Genomic DNA, 14,296 nt, shown 5'->3' with positions numbered 1-14,296 from the left:
TACTTGTCAGAATATCACTTCTTTTTGAGTATCTTTGAGTTTCTCAGGGGTACATATTCTGAACAGAACTGAATTTTAGGGAGATCTCTAGACTTACCCTGGTCCTGAATTGCTCGTTGTTTTTGAGCAAAATGAAGCTAAGGCCAGATCAATATGTGACATGAGCATCACTGGCACAGGAGGTGGGTGGGAAACTGGGCATTATGTTGTTTATTCCCACATCCATTTTACAGATAGGAAAATGAGGTTCAGAGAAGATAAGCAGTGTATTCAAGGTCATACAACCCATAAATGAGGGACTGAACCTGTGGGACTCCACGAGGGGCACTGGTAACCATCCCAAGAATGGGGAGACCCCATCAGCAACAGTTCAGGGGGTGCAGTCAGTGGTTGGCTCACACACACCAGTTGTACAATGCAACAGCCCAAAGGGGCATACAATGAGTGAAATAATCTAAATTTAAGAAAGAATCACTCAGGTGAATGGTTCCAGGTCAGAGGAGACTTCCCCTGGTGCATGTTGAATTTTATAAAATACAAACTTCATATGAAATTGTTATACAGGACTAGGGGACAGGACTGAATGTGTTGAGGTTAGAGGAACCTGGACGTGCCTGGGAGCTGACCTTCTCTTAGGTGGCCAGTTTTGTGTGTCAAGTAGCCTTGCAGGGCTGTGGAGATGCATCTGGGGTGGGGGCGGGGCCATCTTTGCCTCACTATTGGATAATTTGCTAACAAGACTAACTGGAGGAAGGGGCTGCCTCTTGATCTGTCATCTTGAGAAATGGGAGACCAACTGCCAGGGCAGGAGAACATCAAGGCTGGAGGGGACCACTAGGACCCCAAGGTCTTTCCATCTCAGGAGTCTCCAGCCCATTGAGCCCCAGTTTCCTTGCTCCCAGTTCTCATCTTTCTCCACACCCCAGCCTCTGTCTCCTGCTCCAATCCCTAGCTTCTCCTTGTCACCGCCTTCTGTCTCCACAGGCTACCGGCTGCAATACTAGAGCCCCTCTAAACGTCTACCCAGCCCCAACTGAGGACCCCCAGACAGACAGCCCCTGCGTGAAGCCTGCTCATTGCATCCTGGCATCCGGAGTATCCAGCAACAAGCCCAGGGGCTGGTTTGGGAGGGGCTGACCAGGCTTGTGTGTGCTTCTGGCTGCCCATTGGCTCCCTACCATGGCGACACCTCTCTTCCCCTGACTGGTGTGGGGTGACCCCCTCCCTCCCTGATGCTGACTTCCTAATAAAACTTTCCTACTGCACATCAAACATGGATCTTAATTCATTTGTTCTTTGGGATTAAGAAGGATGAAGAATAGAGGCAAAGAGAGAATCAGTTGAATCCACCTCAAAAAGAGCCAGTTATATCTTCTATGCTCACAACAAAGCATCACATGATTTAGTGGCTTGAAATAACAACCTGTTATTGAATTCATGCTTTTGCAATTGGCAATATGGACTGGAAAGTTTTGTTTTCCTTGAATTGTGGTCGGCTGAGAGTCAGATAGGGGGCTCTGCCTTGGGTCTTGGTTGCATGCTGATTGGGGGTGCCGGGGGTGAAAGAGCCATAGGACGCTCATCCTCCAGGCAGGTTGAGCAAGTGTCCCGAGATAATGAGGAGAAGTGTGCAAGGCCCCTGAGGCTTAGGTCAGAGCAATCATTGTGACTGCATTTCATCGGCCAAGGCATGTTATAACCCAGGCCATGTTCACGAGTAGTGGGGAGAAACGTTTCTTGGGGGGAAGAACTGCAAGGTCATATGGCAAGGGCATGGGTCTAGAGAGGGCAGTAACTGAGGCCAGTTTTTGCAAACATCCTGTCATAGTCTGTCAGCAGGTCTTGTGTTAGCTACAGAGGAAAATAACACAAATGATGTGCTTTTTGCTTTGGAAGATATCACAGATGGTAAAAAAAATATAGATGCAAATAAATAAAGTGCTTTAAGGCAGAGTAAGGAACATTCCACAAGACAGCAGCCAACAATGTTCCCCTTGGACTCTGATAAACAAAACTGCCTTTGCTGCCTATGGCCATTCAGCTGACATTCCAGAAACTACAACTGCATTCCACACCTCTCTAGATGGGTGGGGGAGATGACTCTAGACACATGATTTGGGGTGCAAAGGTCCTAAGATGGGAACATATTTTATGTGTTTGAAGAATAAGGAGGTGAAGGTAGTCGGAGTAGAGTGAGTGAGGAGATAGAGTAGAGGAGCGTGGTGAGGTAAAGGGTGCTCGCATCATGTGGGGCCCTCTAAGAAACTTGGCTTTGTTGCCAAGTGAGGTGGGGGAGGGCACTGCATGCAGAGTTGGAATGAAGGGGTCCAAGATGGGAGATGCCAGAGGATGGAGAAGCCCAGATGCTGGGTTCATTGGAAGGGAAGCTTCGGGGGAGCTAGCCAACCTGATCGCTGCATCAGTCCTTACCTGAGCAAGTGATGGATGCTCATCGTGCTGAGCCAGGGAACGATTTGAGGGTATCACAGCATCTGGCAGTGATGATCTGGTTAACACACTGGGCTTTGAGAGGAGACAGCATGCTCTGAGTCTTATCTTAAAAGACTCTTTGGCTATTATTTGTCAGGAGCCAGCAGGGCAGGGTAGAAGCAGAGACCAGTTTGGAAGGAGGTAATCCAGGTGGAGACTGAAGCTGAGGTTAAGTTGCCCTGAGACGCTGAGATCAAACAGAATGTATCTAACATTTCTTAAAGACTGCTTCCACAGACACAGCAGAGCTGGGTGCCTATCTGCGGATGATACAACCCAGGCATGTGCAGAGGTGGCTGACCTTAACGTGATCCCCAAGCTGAAACTCAGAGACTGCTGATGCAGAACCAGAAAAAAAAAACCAAACCAAAACAAACCAACAACCAACAACCAAAACAAAACACAAAAACAGGAAACAGCTCCCTGGATGGCACTGAAAGACGAGGGTGTCCATCAGCAGGCCCCTCCCAAACCCTGTTATCTGACAAAACGCCATACAGAGACCATTTTATGAATATATAATCAAACTTTGCCAAGTCCATAATTCCCTCTTTCCTAATCCTTTTATGCTCCTTCTGCTCCTCCTCTAAAGTCCCTGCTCCTTCAGGCTGGAGAGGCAGATCTGAGGTTTTTCTCCTTTGTCCTTGCCAGTTGACCCTGCAATAAAGCTTTTTCTTTTCTCAGAAGTCTGTGTTAGAGCACTGGCTCTCTGAGCACCGAGCAGCAAGCCCATCGCTCAACAAAGACTGTGGCCCTTGGAGAGGAGATGGTCAGCGGTGTCAGATTATGGACATCATCTGAAGGAAGCACCATCAGGATTCTGGCAAGACTGTGTTGGTGTAAAAGAATGTCAGGAGTCAGGACGTCTCCGTGTCTTTTGTCTGAGTGACTGGATAACAGGGGTTGTCACTTACGGCCATGGGAAGGCTGCAGGGGAGATGGCAGGGGTAGAAGACGAGTTATAGTCAGATATGCTGAGTTTACAATGTCTATTAGACACTGTTATGGGCTGAAGTGTGCCCCAAGTTTTATCTGTTGAAGCCTTGACCCCTGGTACAGTCAGAATGTGATGTGTTTGGAGATAGGGCCTTCCGTTAAAATGAGACCGTGGTGGTGGGCCCTGATCCAGTCGACTGGTGTCCCTATAAGAAGAAATTTGGACATACAGAGAGACACCAGGGGTCCACTCCCACAGAAGAAAGACCTTGTGGAAGGACACAGCAAGAAGGCTTCAAGTCAAGGAGAGAGGCCTCTGAAGAAATCACCTTGATTTTGGGCTTCTAGTCTCCAGAACTGTGTGAAAATATATTTCTGTTGCTCAATCCATCCAGTCTGTGGTATTTTGGGGTGGCACCCTGAGAAGACTAGTACAGACACTTGGGTATAGATTTCTAGGAGTCTCTTGCTGGCAATCACCCCTTTTCCTACAGAGATCTAAACCCAACCTGAAGCCAGCTTGTTAAGGGAGGTTGGGTGAATCATAAAGTCTCCAGGAAGAACTCAGGAGAATGAAGCTTAAAGGTGGTGCACTCGGAGGGAGGCCCACTCCTGCCACTGTCTACGGGAACAGACTTGGCGGGATGTCCCACCCCTTGCTATGCTAAATCACTGACACTGTTGCTTCCTGAAAATGGATGTTTCTGTGGTCAGTCTTGTCAGAAGGGATTCCATGGGGGTGCTTCCTCCTTTAGGACATTGGCTCCCAGCTGCAGACAGATGGGAGGTGCCGGGTTGGGGGATCCTGGTCATGTCCAAGCTCCCTCTGCGAGGAAGCTGGAAGATTGATTTCTGACTTTTACATTGGGGAGGCACAGCCCCACCTGGAGACTTCCTTTTCAAGGGAGCTGGGTGTCCAAGAAGAACAATGGCCCACAAGAAGAGGGGGAGGGAGAGCAAACATTTATTGAGCACTTACTGTGTGCCAAGCACTGTGCCAAACACTTTAGATATATCACCCTACTTAATCCTCACTGCGGCCTTTGATGTGGTTCATTTTTTCATTTCTGGAAGGAGGAAACTTGCTTCAAGGAATTAAATGACTTCTCCTCCTCCGCCCAAACTCACGGAGCGTGAAAGGTGGAGTCAGCGTTTGAATCCAGGAGCTCTGATGCAGCGAAGCCAGGGTTGTTATGTTCTTACAGGTGAAGAAACTCTAGTTCAGTGTGGTTAAGTAACTTGTCTGAGACGACAGAGTCTATGTGACTGGGTCAAGACTCACCTAATGTGGCTTGGCTCCCAAATGGGTGCTCTTCCTGCCCTCTCTGACCTCAGGCAATGAGTGAGCACCCTACTGAACACAGATAACTCCCATGGGCAGAGACTAGTGAGAAACGCCCCATGTGGAAGCGTAACTGAGCACAGAGCTGAGAGGGGGGCTGACCTCACACGTGGGGAGTCTACCCTGGGACCTCAGTTTCCTCCCCACATTGGCCAGGTCTGGGCTTGCCAAAGAGAGGAGCGGATCACCCCCACAGCGGTGGAGTGCGAGGGACAGCAGCTTGGGCTCTGAAATTCCTTTTGACTCCAACGTTTATTCCAACAGTCTCAAGGTTGTGCTCTCCCTGAGTCCGCTCCCCCTCCAGTCTCTCCTGGAGTCCCTGCTGCTGCTGGCTTCCTGGGCCTCGGGCCCTGATGCTCCCTCTCTCTCAGGCAACTAATTATTGGAGACTTTCTGCAGCAACAGGGATTGGAAATGAATAACATGGGGGACAAAACAGATGGGGTCTCTCTCCCTCGGGGGTCCCGGCCTAGCGCCAGAGCAGGTAATTGCTGACTGGTGCGGACAGTTAGTGACGCGGTTGTGAGGCTTCCTGTGACAGGTGAGGCACATGTCACGTGTCATCTCATTTATTTCTCAAAAGATTTCACAACAAATGTGACAGGTCGATATTGTGACAGGTAGATATAGGGCATGAGGTTCTATTGGCCAATTTACAGATGAGGAAACCAAGGCTCCGAGAAGGAAAATAATTTGCCTGTGCCACGCACTCCAAGGTTGGCCTGGCTCCAAAGCTGGCTCGGTTAGCACCATCTAGCTGCCTCTAATAATTTCTAGCACTTTCTAAGGCCTCTGAAGAACAGAGAAGAGTCCTTTTGAGACAATCCTGCAAACAACTAAGTGAACTCTGTCGTCGCTGGCTGAGGTTTCCCCCCTGAAGGCTCTTTGTCTGAGCTTGTTAAAGGAATGAAAGAGTGAACAACTAAGGAAGGAAATGGGCGTTGGACCAGATGGTTCTGCAGGACCCTTCCGCCCCGACATGATCTGGTTGTGACATGTCCATCCTCGGATGACTTTGATCTTCCTGAGCCTTTGGGAGTCTCTTGCCCAGGAATTTCTCCATCCATCTCTGTGGCCACCAGCGCCCTGGCCTCAGGGACACACCATTCTCACCTTTACTCAGATCAGACCCCGTCTAACCGGACCCCTCTTGCCTGCTCCCCAGCACGACTAAGGCACGTTTGGATTTGTCAGGACACGCTCAGGTCAACACAGGGAAACATCAGGGAAGTGAATCAAGAAAACAGAAAACCCTGAGAAAGAGTCAAGCTTGAGAGCTAAAAGGGGGAGCCCAAAGGGAGCCTCAAAGGAGGCCCTTGATCAAGTCATCACCCTTTCCTTCAACACACCCCTCTCCTGGCCTGCTCTGTGCTGGTCTCGCGCCTCTTGCTGGGGCCGCAAGAGTGACCCAGGCAGACACAGAGGCTCATGGGGAGACCAAGAGCACCGGCAACACAACACAGGGTGCGGAGCTCCCGCCTGGGGACAGCAGGGGCTTTGGGGCACACAGTGCGAGTGCTCTCCCCTGGCTTGGGAGTCAGAGAACATTCCATGGAGATAGTCTGGAGACCTGAAGCGTGGGCTGGGTTGATCCGGTGGCAGTGATGGAGGGGGTGAGCATGCGTGTGCGTGTGTTGGGGGAGGGGCTGCTCTAAGCAGGGGGGTCTGCACCTGACGAGGCCTGGAGGTGAAGCCTTGGAGGAACAAAGCATGCAGTGGGGGCTGCAGGACAGTGTGAGGTGGGCTGGTGAGAGGTAAGGGGGGATTAGTGGGTTGGGGGGAGGATTTGCCCGGTGAGGTGAGGATGCTGAACTGTACCCCAAGTGCCATGGAGGAGCCCACACTTTCTCCACTCTTATCTTTTTCTAACCCCGTGAAGGGGGATGAGCCTCTATTGGCCAAGAACTGCCCATAATCTTGGTTTCAGACAAAGCTCTTCTAGTGGGGGATGAATTTGGTGGGCTCCATTCTGGCTAAAGCTGCACTGGATTGGGGGGTCACCTACCCCACTCCCAGCACCGCTTTCTGTTAGAATCTCAGAGCTCCCCCAGTGCACCCATCACTTGGGCACTGTGCCTGAGAGTCTGGGCCTGAGGGGTGCCTCCTTCTGCTCCCCCAGGGGGTGGGTGTGCTCCATTCAATGGCAAGAGCCTCAGTCCTCATTGTCCTCATATCCTCCCCTCCAGGCGTCCTCATCTGCGTGACTGGCTGGTCCGTGGGGATCTTTATGTAAGTCATCTTTTACCTCCCAACTTCACAAAAGGGAAACTGAGGTGCAGACTGGTATGACTCAGCAGATGGAGGGTCTGGTCTGGTCTCACTCTCAGGCACACTCTCTTCACATCGGCAAAAGCAACCAGAGTGCAGGGGTGGCCAACCCCGCCGGCCCGAGGCCTTGGGATGCCCAGTGGGGAGACCAGGCAGGAATGAGAGCGGTGGAGTGGGGTATCCATGGGCTTTCTGACCTTGGAAACCCACCATTTCTCTGCACCGGGGGTCTCACATCCATCTCTGCTCTTTGCAGCCCCTCAGGGCCCGGCCACACGCCCACCCTTCTCTCAGGCCTGAACATGAATAAAACCAAATCCCTCTGTTCCCTCCCTCAGGACTCAGACACGCTGGGATTTTCCAAGGGAATGTCTGCCAGCCCCGCTGGATGCTCAGGGAAATACAGAGGGAACAAAGAAAATTCAAAATCCCTGGTCTCACTCATAGCAGGAATCTAGAAAACTTAAATAAGGGACCAGGAAAACAAATAACTATAAGAAAGTGAAAATCAAAATCAACAAAAAACTATGAACCAGAGACACTTTTTGGGGGGTGGGGGGGCGGGAGGGGAGGGATTGGGGTCAGAATGGGGGGGTTGCAATTGTATGGGGAATATAAAAATAAAATTTATTATTTAAAAAAAAAAAAAAAAAAAAAAATTCAAAATCCACAACAAATAACCACATTTGAGACACAAAGAGTCTGCGTGTGTGCCCGGGTGTGGACACACGCTCAAAGCATCCTCTTCATAGTAGTTCCCATCTGGAGGACATTCCTGAATTCTTTGGGCCTCCAGATTTCCCAGTGTATGTTTCCCTCTGCCCCCAACACTCCTCAAAGTTCTCCAGATCAAATCCAGTGGAGATATGGAAACAAAGAAACCAGTTTTCTGTATTTCAGACTTTTTCTCCTCCCCCCTCAAATTTTATTATTTTATCCGTCACTGATAAGATTATATGACTTTGGGGGGTTCATTGTATTTGCAGGACTTTTTAAAGTCTTTGTTTTCACACGGTACTTTGTTAAGTTTCCAAGAGAAGCTTATTGTACCCAGAATTGCAAGGATTTGCCAGCTCCTTGGTGGAAAGAGCTGGTGGCTGCTGATGGAGGCTGCTGGGCCAGTTGGGGGTCCCCTGACCCACCTTCTTCAGCAGGTCAGAGACCTTTTAGGAATTTTGGGGGTCTCACTGAAGGTGGACATAGGTCATCTTAGAATTTCTGAGAAACTCCACCCCCAGGGTGAAGTGGGTCAAGGGAAAACAGGTGTACTTTGCTCTGGCCTGCAGGGGCCGACACTGGAAATGGCAGAGAGACTCCCAACCTCCCAGCCTCCTCTCCCGCCTCCCAGCCTCTTCTCCCCCAGGAGCTAGCGGGGCAGGGATACCTGATCGGGACTTGGGGAAGAGCAGAGGAGGAAGTGATGTAGATGGGATGGGTTGGGGAGGGCACATGCAGAGGCCTGGAGGTCAGAGTCAGCCTGGCACATTCAAGAGACTGGAAGAAGTTGGTGCTGGGAAGGGGAGCATTCCCAGGGCTGTAGGTGGAGCGGAGGCTGGGCTGGATCATGAAGGGTTTTTGAAAAACCTGCCAGAGAGGTGGGCCCACTGACGGGGCCTGTGTTCAGGTGTGGAACCTTCTCATATCACATCTCTGGAGAGACCACGGGGGCTGGGCTGAGGCTGCCATGGGCCTTTTGTTCATGCCCACATTTCCTACTTGTGCAGACCAGCTGCTGGCAGTGGGAGAACTGGATGAGGGGCACCCCAGTCCTCATGCTGACCTCTCCCCCAGAGTGTCCCCTCCCCTCCCATGGTTCTGGGAGGAAACTGAAGTTCAAAGAGGTACAGAGACTTGTTTGAGTATCAACAGCTTTGGGGGACTTGCTGCACTCTTGGATCTGAGTCCACGGGCCTGGGACTCCACTGGTGGCATTCCAAGTGGCACCCTCTCTCAGCCCCTCACGAGGGATTTGGGGGCAGTTCTAGACCTCACTGGATATTTGCTCCTAGTTTGCCTGGCTTCCATAGCTTGATGCCTAGGGTTCCACTAAACTCCACCTGTCCTCTCTGCCCCCCAACTGGGAATTGAGGGGACCGTCTTCTTTCAGGAAAATTTTAAACATTAAGGTCACATAGTGATTCCAGCAGGTATGGTACTGGGGAGCGGGCGCTGGGCTGAAGGCCTGCAGGGACGCAGGGCAGAGGGGAGGTAGGCAGGCAGTTAGCACAGAAGCTGTGAGACACCCCATCAGCTCCAACTTCCTTTACAGCTGTGGATGCAGCGACGCCTTGTGGCCATCTTATGCACAAGGCAATGCAGTGTCAGAGAAACACAAACTAGAGCCGCAGTGGAATTACCTTTCCTTAGAGAGAGTCAGCCTCCTCCACTCTTTTGTTGACCAGAGAGGGAAAGACACATGCCCAGGGTCACACAGCTATAGTCCAGGTCTTGGACTTCTCTTCCTTCTGTGACTCTTTCTCTCGTATTATTCTCAGCTCAACACCCCTTTGCAGAGAGGCCATGAGTAGCTTGGAGTGTAGGACTTGTCCACGTCCCAGACAGGTCCTGTCCGCCCCCTCCTCTTTTCAGAAAAGAGCAGGGAAGGGGGTACAGAAAGAGGGAGGTAGGTGGTAGCAGGACGGCCAAGGCAGAGCGGTGTGTCCCGTGTGGCCCCCAGGGGGCACTGTGGCACCGGGTTGGTGGCCCTGGGTACCTCCCGCAGAGAGCTGTGCTTCTCAGGACCAAGGCTTGGTCCCAAGCTAGGGCTGGCTCCCAAGTGGACACTGCCACCTCTTTGCATGGCTCGGATGCCATGAGTCCTCCTGGCAACCAGCTCAGCGATACTATATTTAGCAGAGGCTGCCTTGTCTCCTAGAGCCTCTGAGTGGGGGGAGCTGGGCAGGTGGGATCACGGTCCCCATAGACTGGGGATTTCAGAGACTGAGGATTGCACAAGGCCAGACAGCTGCCGAAGGACTGGCCCCGGTTGATTAAGGGTTGGCCTCTGCGTCCACTGCCCTTTCCTGCATGACAAGCAGCGGCTGCCCTGAGTTGGGCTCACTGCGAATGGGTGTGCCCCAGCGAAACGGAGCCTTGGTGTCAGCTCCAAAGTCCCCCAGGTGGCTTTGGGCAAGTTCACGTAACCCCTCTGTGCCAGTCTCCACAGCTATAAAACGGTGCAATCACCTACCTTGGGAAGTTGTTGTAAGACAGGGTCGTACGGATGTGGAAAGAGCAAGGCTGGCATACAGTAGCTGGCATTACTAATACGGGGGCCTGGGGTCCTTTCCTCCGGATGGGCATCCCTGGAGCAGGCAGCAGGCATTTCTCTTGCTGTTGGAGAGTGCAGGGAGGAGCTTAGAGGAGCCAGGTCTGGTGGGGTCAAGGGCAGGGCAGGGTGGGATGGACGTTCAGGTGTCTGAGGTTGGCCAGGCCTGGTGGAAGCAGGCACCAGGCACCCCCAGATGAGGAGGCGTGGGTTGGGGTGCCCTGCCAGCCCCTCACTGTCAGTCCTGGTCCAGCCTGGGGTGCCCAGGAGAGGGAGGGGGCTGGAGGAGAAATGTAGCCTGGTGCCTCTCCGTGGGGGGCTGTGTGGGGAGCTAGACAGGGAAGCACCTCTAGCAGCTGGGGTGTGGCTACAGGAAGGTGTGGTTTGGGGAAACAGGCCTGGAAAATCTGAAAGGGAAGTACCTGATCTATTTTCAAATAAATGCAGGTGGCCTCAGAGGTAGTGGGGCAAATACTGTCCCCCTGGAGGTCCTGCTGGAGGCCAGCAGCGGTCACTGCTTTACTCAGGCCCTGGTCCTCGGTAAAAATTCCCCCAGGGGGTCCTGCATTTAGCCCCTCCTGTTCATGGATGGATACCTCCCCCTCCCCTGCCAAAGCTCCGACCTGGGTTTGGGGCTCCCCTCTTGGCCTCTGATTCTTTCCTCCACTTCACTCCCCAGTCACATTGAACTGCTCCCAAACCACATTCACACAGGCCTAGGCCCAGGCCCAGTCCTGCAGATTTCCCTGTGCCTCCCCCTCCTGCCGACCCCCGTCTTTAAGCCTCAGCCCAGCAATTGGAGGAAACCTCTCTCCCCTGCACACCCATCCCTCAGTGGCTCCCCCAGGACCCTGTCTCAAAATCCGGGCCTGCTGAGTGGTCCTCCGGGCCGGGATGATGGGGTCCTCACCTTTTTTCTCCTCCTCTGCTGAGAGCTGTGGGCCCTTGAAGGCATGCGTGCACCAGGCCCTGTTCATTACACACCGTGTTTTCATTTACCCTCAACAAACCCTCCAAGTCGGTGTTATTGGCTCTGTTTCAGAGAAGAGGAAGCAGAAGAGGAACCCTAGAGATTAACCGGCCTTGGATGACACAGCTCTAAAATCTGCAGTGCATCTGAGAATCAAGCCCAGGCCGCACTTTACAATGGAGGAAATGGAGCTGGGGAGGGGGACATAATCATCCACAGGTGTGGCTCATTTCAAAGACCCAACTCATCATGACCTCGCCACGTGGTCACACTTTAGCGTTAAAGGCTCCGCAGCACTGCCCAGTTGCTGTTTTGGGGTCATTCCTTGTCCAGCGCTTCTACCTGCCCCGCCTCCACCTGGCTGGCTGTACAGGGAGTGGGCCTGGGGAACCTGGGCTCGCTCATCTCCATGTTCTGCTCCTGCCACCCGGCAGACATGGGAGCAGGGAGGGAAGGGACAATGCATCCCAGGCCGGGCTCACCTGCCACCACGGAGAGCCAGGAGGTCCAACCCATTCAAATTTCTCGGCAGATTTCAATATTCAAGTTTGTCTTCTTTTACAATACATTATATATGTAGTTTTTGGAAGACGTACTACACAAATAATACAATATACAATTTAAAAAGTATGTAGCAACTACAACAAAATGCTAGTCTTGTGTGTGCCACCTTGGAATCTCGTCTCCCAAGGAAGCATCCTTTGCAATCACTTCCTTAGGTGTCTCTTCCTTCCTTCCTTCCTTCCTTTAATTTATGTCCCAAGAACTGGGGTGTAGGCCAGAGGTGTGTGTGTTGGGGGGCGGTGAGAGGACTCACCAGAGACAGAGTGGGGAACAGAGCAGGCAGACTGATGAAATACACTGCTGAGGGGAGCAGTGGGTGAGACAGGAGAGGTCTGCTGCGCCATGTGGGTCAGCTCCCTGGCTGGGGATCGAACTCATTTCTCAGTGGCTGCTGATAAGCTCATAGTGCTGAGACTTAACCCGTTGGGTGAACAGGGAGGCCCTCCTTGGGCATCTTTCTCAAGATGTACTTATGAAAATATTGTGTTTCTCTTCTCCCAGGGAGCAATCTTACTTTGATAGATGTTGGAAATCACTACTCCTGGGTTTCTCTTGACTTTACCACTACCATCCATATGGGGATTACCCAGTTCCCCCACATTCTTAACAAGTGATAATTTATCAACCCTTTTCATTTTTACCAATCTGATATGTAAAAAAGAGATTTCGTGGTAGGCAAAGTGTGCATTTCGCTTAGTGTGAGCAAGGTTGAGACTTTTCATATGTTTAAATACAATCTGCATATTCTTTTCTGGAAGGGTTTGCTCCTATTCTTTCTTCTTTTTTCCCCTCCTCTTGGGTTGTTGGTGTCTTAATTATTGGTAGGGACTCTTTATATCTTGATGATATGAGCCTTTGTTCCACGATACTGGCTGCAAATATTTTCCACATTGTTTTTCCCACAAGTTCTGTTGTGAAAGTCTCTGCTTATCACGTGCCACCTTCGACTCTAGTTCTTTGCAGCTTGTCTTATCTCCCTGTTGTGATCCCTCATACACCCAGCTTTCACTCCCACTATCTGATTTACACCTTATAACTTCCCTGTAAGATTGACATTCCTGTTTGTGTTGGCAGACAGTTCTCCCAGATCTCTTTTATTTCTGCCCATCTTCCAATCAGAGGTCCTGACAGTTTTTATACTGGTCTATCTTTGCCAGGATGTTTTGGTGGTGAACTGCTTGGAGAGAACCTCTCCCACTTGAGTAGAGGTTTGTTTATTTATTTTTAATTGTTCTTTATAATAATGATGATACTTCCCCCTGGAGCAAAGATCAAACAGGTTTGCAGCTTGTTATAAAAGATTTGATTTTTCAGCTGTTATGCAAAACCCAGCATATGTAAAACTCAAGCTTTGTGTTTTCCCCATGGTGCTTGGGAGGGCAAGAGAAAGCAATACAAATAAGAAGCAAGAGACACTTGCTGTGCTGTAACAGCAGGTCCTTTGTCTCTGACCCAGGAGACTAGTGTCTTCTGCCAGCATCCATAAGACTGTGGGGGGCTAATTTGTTAGTTTGCCAAAAGGGTAAACCTCAGACTCTTCTAGTTCCTGACAATTTGGCAGCTGGACAAAGTGAGGCTTTGATTGCTCAAGTCCAAGGTCACCCAGATAGAAAGCAGCAAAATTGGGTATAGAATCAGCTCTCTCCCTTCTTACCCCATTTTGACCACACTAACCTAGCTGTCCCCCACCGGCAGGTCAGCTGCCTATGGCCAGGCTTCTCGTGGCTGCTTACCTCTGTGTCTCTTCTATGTCCCCTGCCTGCTCTCAGCAAAGGGGTTGGATGGATCTCATTCTGGGCTAGTGGTTCTCAAACTTTGGTGAACCTCAGAATCACCTCAGAATCACTGAAAATGCAGGTAGGCTTACCCACCGAGGTTTGATTCCGTGACCCTAGGGTGAAGTCCAGGAGTCAGCCCGTCAGGTGAAGCTGTCTGGGGTCTGAGACCCCAGGCTGAGTGTTGCTGCTGTGGAGAGCCGAAGGTGTGTGAGCAGAGCGGCCGTGGAGACAGACGAGCCTGGGGAGGCTGTGAGAGGTAGCCCAGTTGTTTGGTCTGAAGCAACAGGCTAGGATTCTGCGGGCGGTTGAGGGAAGGAATGAAGTGGGGGCTGGGACAGTCCCCTGGCACGATAGCCCTGTGTTCCCAGTTTCAGGACTCCCTGCTCCTGGCTGCCTGACTCATCGGACACTTTGGGTCACCTCGCGATTCTAAAACCCCTGTTGGTTTCTGCAGGGGAGAAAAAAGAACCAAATCCAGGGGCCTGAACACCCTTGTCCGTGTCTTGCCAGCTCTGAAGCCCACGGCTCTGCTTCTCCCCGGACATAGAGGTTAGACCATCAAACTCATTGCCAGACTTCTGGGTTCAAATCCCAGTGTTGTCACTTACCAAACTTTAGCTTAAGCAGATTGCCCTCCATTTCACAGTCAGTAAAATGGGGATAGCACACTATCTACCCAA

The sequence above is a fragment of the Talpa occidentalis genome, unplaced genomic scaffold (assembly GCF_014898055.3).
Source record: "Talpa occidentalis isolate TD23 unplaced genomic scaffold, MPIMG_talOcc4v2.1 talOcc4.7, whole genome shotgun sequence".
Lineage (NCBI taxonomy): Eukaryota > Metazoa > Chordata > Mammalia > Eulipotyphla > Talpidae > Talpa > Talpa occidentalis.
Note: the sequence above shows the minus strand (reverse complement) of the source record.